We start from the raw sequence: 8884 nt of genomic DNA, 5'->3' as shown, positions 1-8884 counted from the left end.
TGCACACTGTACATTGTGTGGAAAATGTCCAGATCAAAAATAATGTTTTTGTAAAGATGAAATGTGAAGTTAGTTGTCAAAATTGGATCTGAGTAAAATCCAGACCTTGCCTCGTAACTAGTTATACCCAGAGAACTTGCCCTTAAGGCGTAAACGCCCATTTCTGACCCGAGGGTATAAAACATGTGAGTTAAGAATTATAATATCAGACTAGGTGACCACGAGCTGCAGCCAAGGTCCGAGGTAGTCGCAAACCCAAAACGAGGTTGAAGAAGACAAAGGAACCTTTTAACAATCTATGCTACGGATGAGTAGCTGTGTCTAAGAGGGTGAACTCAAGCAAGACCACCCGGTTACCACTCTCCAAGGAATCTTGTGTCTACACTGCTTTCATTCCTACACTGGAGCCCTGAGCTACACGGCTGACCATACTCAGAAGACCCCCTTTCAGAACAAGGGCGAGGAAACAGACCACTAAGAGAAAGGACACTGACATTGTGTGGACAATCAGAAAGTTACAGCCTGTAACAACAGAAGTGCCGCCATCAGAGGAGAAGGAGGAACTCGGTCCACGAGGAGCTACCCCATTGGAGATCTTCGACAGGTAATTACATCATTATATTCTGACCCATAAGAGCGGCTGTTCGGGGCAAGGTTAGGGCTAAACTAAGCATAGTTTACAAATGTACCCAAGTGTGTTTTTCTCTCTTTCTCTCGCTTTTGAAATCCCCATTTTGTGTAACACGTGTCATAATGTATTGGCCCGCAGGGGCCTGTTTCACTGTACAAAGTTCTAATCAATATCCTAGACTGTGTGTTTGTGTATCTTATATTATCTTTTAGGCATGTTAGTAAATAAATAATCAACTCAATTGGTGTGGTAGGGATTTATTTAGTAGTTTGTGCAGATTCCCGGATTATGCGACGTTCAGGATGAGACTGTAGAGGAAATTAATTCATTAGCGACTGTTGAAAAATTGATATTCTGACATTCTTTGAGTTAATTTGGGAAATAGAAACTCAATAAAACCAAACTTTCCCATGGTGCCCCAGGTTAATGAGTTTATAATTACCTGATTAATTTAATCACGTAATTATAAACAGTTAATCATTCGATGAACAGCAGTCGTCACAATCGATGCAACGTCACGACAGTATGATGCGTAACCATACCAACACCACATTCACATTTTCTCACTCTCATTATAGGTTTTCCTTACCTTATGCTGCTGTGACTCGCCTTCTTGGGTCTGTGAACACCAATTATCGTAACCATTTCTACTGAGTGGAAAGGAGAGAGAGCAGAGGACAACAAGCCCATCTCTAGGTTCATTTTACAGCTCACTATGCCCACCCCATATTATGTCACCATGGCGATAAGAGCTGTCCCTGTCACCTTGGTTATGTTTGACCTGTCAGCCAGGTCCATTCAAACTGATCAGTGCTCTATTCTGAACCAAGACAACAGGGTCAAAGACATTATGCTTTATCAACCATAGAGATCATATTAAAAGTTATAATATAATGGTGAATTATACAATAAACTCTCTTGTATGAGACCTTTTGCCCTCCCGAATTTACCAATTGCCAAAAGGTGTCAGTTTCAGCTCCATCTACCAGAAAAATATAAACTATATTTGCTATCTTTCACTGACCCGTACCAATTTAACACAGATATGTCCAGAGAATTGGCACAATGACCTCCACCCATCCAGTATGCACCATCAGTGGCGTCATTTGGCCTGGGCTTCAGGGGCATCACCCGTGGATGTTTTGATCCAGCCCTGAACCTATTGATTATTTTTATATATATATATTTACACCACCGGTCAAAAGTTTTAGAACACCTACTCATTCAAGGGTTTTTCTTTATTTTTACTAGTTTCTACATTGTAGAATATTGGTGAAGACATCAAAACTATGAAATAACACACATGGAATCATGTAGTAAACCAAAAAGTGTTAAACAAATCAAAATCTATTTTATATTTGAGATTCTTCAAACAGCCACCCTTTGCCTTGATGACAGCTTTGAACACTCTTGGCATTCTCTCAACCAGCTCCACGAGGTAGTCACCTGGAATGCATTTCAATTAACATGTGTGCCTTCTTAAAAGTTCAGTTGTGGAATTAATTTCCATCTTAATGTGTTTGAGCCAATCAGTTATGATGTGACAAGGTAGGGGGTTTTCAGAAGATAGCCCTATTTGGTAAAATACCAAGTCCATATTGTGACAAGAACAGCTCAAATAATCAAAGAGAAACGACAGTCCATCATTACTTTAAGACATGAAGGTCAGTCAATACGGAAAATTTCAAGAACTTTGAAAGTGCAGTGGCAAAAACCATCAAGGGCTATTATGAAACTGGCTCTCATGAGGACCGCCACAGGAACTGAAGACCCAGAGTTACCTCTGTTGCAGAGGATAAGGAAATTAGAGTCACCAGCCTCAGAAATTGCAGCCCAAATAAATGCTTCACAGAGTTCAAGTAACAGACACACCTCAACGTCAACTGTTCAAAGGAGACTGAGTGAATCAGGCCTTCATGATAGAATTGCTGCAAAGAAACCACTACTAAAAGGACACCAATAAGAAGAAGAGACTTAATTTGGCCAAGAAACACGAGCAATGGACATTAGACCAGTGGAAACTGTCCTTTGGTCTGGAGTCCAAATTGGAGATTTTTGGTTCCAACCGCCGTGTCTTTGCGTGACACTGTGTGGGTGAACAGATGATCACCGCATGTGTATATCCCACATAAACCCAAACCATGAAAAACAGCCCCATACCATTTATCCTCCTCCACCAAACCTTATAGTTGGCACTATGCATTCGGGTAGGTAGCCTTCTGCAGGCATCTGCCAAACACAGATGGTGAAGCGTGATTCATCACTCCAGAGAATGCATTTCCATTGCTCCAGAGTCCAACGGGGGCAAGCTTTACACCACTACAGCCGACGCTTGGTATTGCGCATGTTGATCTTAGGCTGGTGTGAGGCTGCTCGGCCATGGAAACCCATTTCATGAAACTCCTGACAAACAGTTCTTGTGCTGACGTTGCTTCCAGAGACAGTTTGAAACTTGGTAGTGAGTGTTGGAACTGAGGACAGACAATTTTTACTTGCTAAGCGCTTCAGAGGGACTCGGCGTTCCCTTTCTGTGAGCCTGCGTGGCCTACCATTTCACGGCTGAGCCGTTGTTGCTCATAGACGTTTCCACTTCACAATAACAGCATTTACAGTTGGCCCGGGGCTGCTCTAGCAGGGCAGAAATTTAACAAACTGACTTGTTGGAAAGATGGCATCCTAAGATGGTGCCACATTGAAAGTCACTGAGCTCTTCCTGTCAGGCTATTCTACTGCCAATGTTTGTCTATGGACATGGCTGTGTGCTCAATGTTAGAGAGAGAGAGAGGATGGAGGAGAGGGGGAGATGAGAGAAGATTTTTACAAGGGAAAAATGGCTGACAAATGACTGCCTTGTATGTTGACATGGATCCCAAAGACAGCAATTATCAACCTCAACAACGACACTCTTCCCCTGGAGTGACAGGAAGAGGGGACTGAACACAACTGACAGACATCGGCTAGAGACCAGTTGACATGTAAAAAGATTTCCAACAAGTGGTGCAAGACTTTCAATAATGACTGGGATTTGGAAATTAATTGTAGTGCTTGCAGGAGTTGGAGTTCTCTTTGTTAATTATGGTTTAATTGTCTTACTTGTTTAAAAGTACTGCATACATATTGATCACATCACCCACAAATTTACAGACACTACCCACACCCAGTAAGACAATTCACCCAAGATGTTTTTAACCCAGCACATCTAATTTTGGCTGGGGCAAAGGGGCAGCATCAAACCCAAATTATCCTCCTAATTTACGGGTTTGTGACACTTGGCCGGTTCCTGTGTGGTCTAATAACTGTAATCTGTGGCATTACGGGGCACTAGAGGCAGACAAAATCAGACAGAGAAGATTATGGGGCAGACTACAAAAATGAGATCGGGGTATAGGCAAGTGTCAAGTGGTGACAGGTCTCAATTCCTCCCTCTCTGTCTCTCTGTCTCTCACCCGGTTGCTCTCCCCACTCCCCCATCTCACTCTTCCTCTTACATCCTCTCTTACTTTCTGTGTTTTACAGACCCTTTTCTGTTCGGTTCTCGAGGCCCTCTACTCTTTTATATTTTTACCAATGAACTGCCACTGGCATTAAACAAAGCATGTGTGTCTATGTATGCTGATGATTCAACCACATACACATCAGCAAACACAGCAGAGTTGCAGTCAGTTTTGGAATGGGCGGCCAGTAATAAACTGGTCCTGCACATCTCTAAAACTAAGAGCATTGTATTTGGTACAAATTATTCCACCAAGTTGTAGACCTCAGCTGAATCGGGTCATTAATGGTGTAGCTGTTGAACAATTTGAGGAGACTACATTACTTGGAGTTAACTTAGATTGTAAACTGTCATGGCCCAAACATATAGATTCAATGGTTGTAAAGATGGGGAGAGGTCTGTCCGTATAAAAGAGATGCTCTGCTTTTTTTACACCACATTCCACAATGCAAGTCCTGCAGGCTCTAGTTTTATCTTATCGTGATTATTGTCCAGTCATTGATCAAGTGCTGCAAAGAAAGACGTAGTTATGCTGTAGCTGGTCCAGAACAGAGCGACACGTCTTGCTCTTCATTGTAATCAGAGGGCTAATATTAATATTATTAATGCCAGTCTCTCTTGGCTAAGAGTTGAGGAAAGACTAATTGCATCACTTCTTGTTTTTATAAGAAACATTAAAGTGTTGGAAATATCCAGTAAGACACCAAAATTGTTTACATAGTCAACTTTCACACAGCACTGACACACACTTACTCCACCAGACATGCCCCCAGGGGTCTTTTCACAATCTCCAGGTCCAGAAGAAATTCAAGGAAATGTACAGAATTATACAGAGCCATGAGTGGATGGAACTCCCATCCATATCATATAGCGTAAGTGAACAGCAAACTGGTTACAAAAAAAACAAATAATGCAAAACCTCACGGCATAACGCCTCATGTGACCCACTTGTTGTGTGTATGCACTGACATATTTGTGTAACTGATAGATGCACACACACGCACACTACATGTTAATGTTTTGAAATGTATTTCAATTGTTCAGTATTTGATCTGCAATGTCTTCTTCGTTATGTGTCGGACCCCAGTAAGACTAGTGATCCCCATTGGTGTCGGCTACTGGGGATCCTAATACATCAAAACAAAATTATGTCTGTTAGTCCATGTTGATATCTGCGTAGGTCTCTTCTTCTCTCCCTCCAACCCATCTTGGTCTCATTTGCAAAAAAGTTAAAGATTACATGAAAAACAGTTATCCACAGTCACCTGTTTGATATTGCAAACTCACCCTGAGTAGAGGTACATATAGGCAGCATAGCCTAGACTTAATCTCCGTTATTCTCAAGTCGCTAGTCAGAGTACCGAAGTGCAAAGAGCGTGCCTTGGAGACCGAGGGAAAATGATTAACAAATCCACATACAATGCTGTGACTAGATCTTTTTGCCACCAGGCACCATTGAGCCTTCATTTAAGCGACAGCCTCTTTTACCCAGGTCTGTTGAGCCATTTCAGCCAAATGCATGAGAAGGCAACACGAGCATGTTTGAAAGTCACTGACCTGAATAACAAGAGCACAGTCTTCAGCCTCTTTATTTCTCCTATTTTCTTGAGCTAAATCACAGGGCCTCAGACCACTCTGTACCTTTGTGTGAACTTGAACTGGGAGCCACCACCTCCACCCCCATTCCACCCTGCAGTTGGATTCACTCATACTTGACTGGCTCCAAATTGCATTTTGAATTGCTTTTCTGACAAATCCCTCAAGAGGACACTGTAGAAAAGCCAATGAATTTGCATGTCTTTCCATCTCAATGAAGTGGTTTTGCCGGTTTGACCACTTTGTCCAGCTATAGAAACAAGGCCACTTTAAACTTGATATTACCACCAAACAAAGTTATTATAATTACTCTACATACAGTTGAAGTCAGAAGTTTACATACACTTAGGTTGGAGTCATTAAAACTCATTTTTCAACCACTCCACAAATTTCTTCTTCACAAACAATAGTTTTGGCAAGTCAGTTAGTACATCTACTTTGTGCATGACATTGACATGCACAAGTCATTTTTCCAACATTTGTTAACAGACAGATTATTTCACTTATAACTCACTGTCTCACAATTCCAGTGGGTCAGAAGTTTACATACACTAAGTTGACTGTGGCCTTAAACAGCTTGGAAAATTCCAGAAAATAATGTCATGGCTTTAGAAGCTTCTGATAGGCTAATTGACATAATTTGAGTCAATTGGAGGTGTACCTGTGGAAGTATTTCAAGGCCTACCTTCAAACTCAGTGCCTCTTTGCTTGACATCATGGGGAAATCAAAAGAAATCAGCCAAGACCTCAGAAAAAAAATTGTACACCTCCACAAGTCTGAATCATCCTTGGGAGCAGTTTCCAAACGCCTGAAGGTACCAAGTTCATCTGTACAAACAATAGTACGCAAGTATAAACACCATGGGACCACGCAGCCGTCATACTGCTCAGGAAGGAGACGCATTCTGTCTCCTAGAGATGAACGTACTGTGGTGCAAAAAGTGCAAATTAATCCCAGAACAACAGCAGAGGACCTTGTGAAGATGCTGGAAGAAACAGGTACAAAAATATCTATATCCACAGTAAAACGAGTGCTATATCAACATAACCTGAAAGGCCGCTCAGCAAGGAAGAACCCACTGCTCCAAAACTGGCATTAAAAAGCCAGACTATGGTTTGCATCTGCACATGGGGACAAAGATCATGCTTTTTGGAGAAATGTCCTCTGGTCTTATGAAACAAAAATAGAACTGTTTGGCCATAGAATTATGTGGATATGTTGAAGCAACATCTCAAGACATCAGTCAGGAAGTTATAACTTGGTCGCAAATGGGTCTTCCAAATGGACAATGACCCCAAGCATACTTCCAAAGTTGTGGCAAAATAGATTTAAGGACAACACAGTCAGGGTATTGGAGTGGCCATCACAAAGCCCTGACCTCAATCCTATAGAAAATTTGTGGGCAGAACTGAAAAAGTGTGTGCGAGCAAGGAGGCCTACAAACCTGACTCAGTTACACCAGCTCTGTCAGGAGGAATAGGCCAAAATTCACCCAACTTATTGTGGGAAGCTTGTGGAAGGCTAACCGAAACGTTTACATTTACATTTACATTTAAGTCATTTAGCAGACGCTCTTATCCAGAGCGACTTACAAATTGGTGCATTCACCTTATGATATCCAGTGGAACAACCACTTTACAATAGTGCATCTAACTCTTTTAAGGGGGAGGGGGGGGTTAGGAGGATTACTTTATCCTATCCTAGGATAGGATAAAGTTTGACCCAAGTTTAACAATTTAAAGGCAATGCTACCAAGTACTAATTGAGTGTATGTAAACTTCTGACCCATTTCATGTGATGAAATAAAATCTGAAATAAATCATTATCTGTACTATTACTCTGACATTTCACATTCTTAAAATAAAGTGGTGATCCTAACTGGCCTAAGACAGGGCATTTTTACTAGGATTAAATGACAGGAATTGTGAAAAACTGAGTTGAATGTATTTGGCTAAGGTTTATGTAAACTTCTGACTTCAACTGTATGTGTGTCCCCACGTACATGCATGTGTGCATGCGTGTATGTTAGCATGGACAAATGAGGCACAGGGGCATTTCTAGGATTTGAAGACATTGGGGGCTCAACCCATAAACCGTTGGGGGGTCCGAGTATAAAGGCATAGGGCGAGACCCAGATGCAGACACGGGAGGCAGATGGTTCGAGTCTCTGATATTTATTAGTATCCAAGGGGCAGGCAAGAGAATAGTCGTGGACAGGCAAAATATCATAACGTCAGAGTCCAGGAGGTTCAGAGTGTCAGGCAGGCTTGAGGTCAGGGCAGGCAGTATGGTCAGGCAGGCGGGTTCAGAGTCAAGGCAGGCAAGGGTCAAAACCGGGAGGACTAGCAAAAAACAGAGAAAGGGAACGAGCACGGAGTAACACGCTGGTTGACATGACAAAACAAGACGAACTGGCCCAGAGAGACAAGAAACACAGGGATAAATACACCGGGGAAAATAAGCGACACCTGGAGGGGGTGGAGACAATCACAAGGACAGGTGAAACAGATCAGGTTGTGTCACTGAGGGCATTCTTTCCCAGCAATTTTTTGAAAAGAATTTCAACAGCTAAATGCATGAATTTGGTGCACTTTGAGATGAACATTGAGAGATTAGATTTTTTGCCGGTAACTTGCACCTTCTCACCTACCACAACAGACACGGCCAGGAACTTCATTACAGTTGCTACTGTGGTCTCTCTCTCTCATCCCCTCTCTCATCTACCCTCTCTTGTCTTGCCCTGGTTGTTAAAAGTGTACAAGTAAACAGTTGTTTTAATAGTCCTTTTTCACCTCCCCTGCATATTCTTTGTTTTACTTATTCACTATCTGTATTTCACCTGTTATAATTTGTGCAAATAAATGCAACTAATGAGAATCTATAGACCAGCTTGAAGTGATACAGTCTACTATGTGCTCAACCCACCTCTGTTCTCTCTCCATCTGCCCTCTTCTGTCACTTTCTCTGCGTCTTGTCTGTTGCCGTCTGTGTCTTGCATGTTGCCGTCTCAGGTTATTTTTTTATTACTGTCTCCTTTGTCCATCGTCTTCTGTTATGGCCTGTTCTCTTGTTCTGGTGTCTCTCTCTCTCTCCCTATCATATCCTATTCTTCTGTTGCGGTCTTTGTGTCTTGATTGGTGTGTCTCTCTCCATCAAATCCTAC

This window comes from Salvelinus alpinus, chromosome 2, assembly GCF_045679555.1.
Source record: "Salvelinus alpinus chromosome 2, SLU_Salpinus.1, whole genome shotgun sequence".
In the NCBI taxonomy this organism is placed as follows: domain Eukaryota; kingdom Metazoa; phylum Chordata; class Actinopteri; order Salmoniformes; family Salmonidae; genus Salvelinus; species Salvelinus alpinus.
This window is presented reverse-complemented; position numbering follows the sequence as displayed.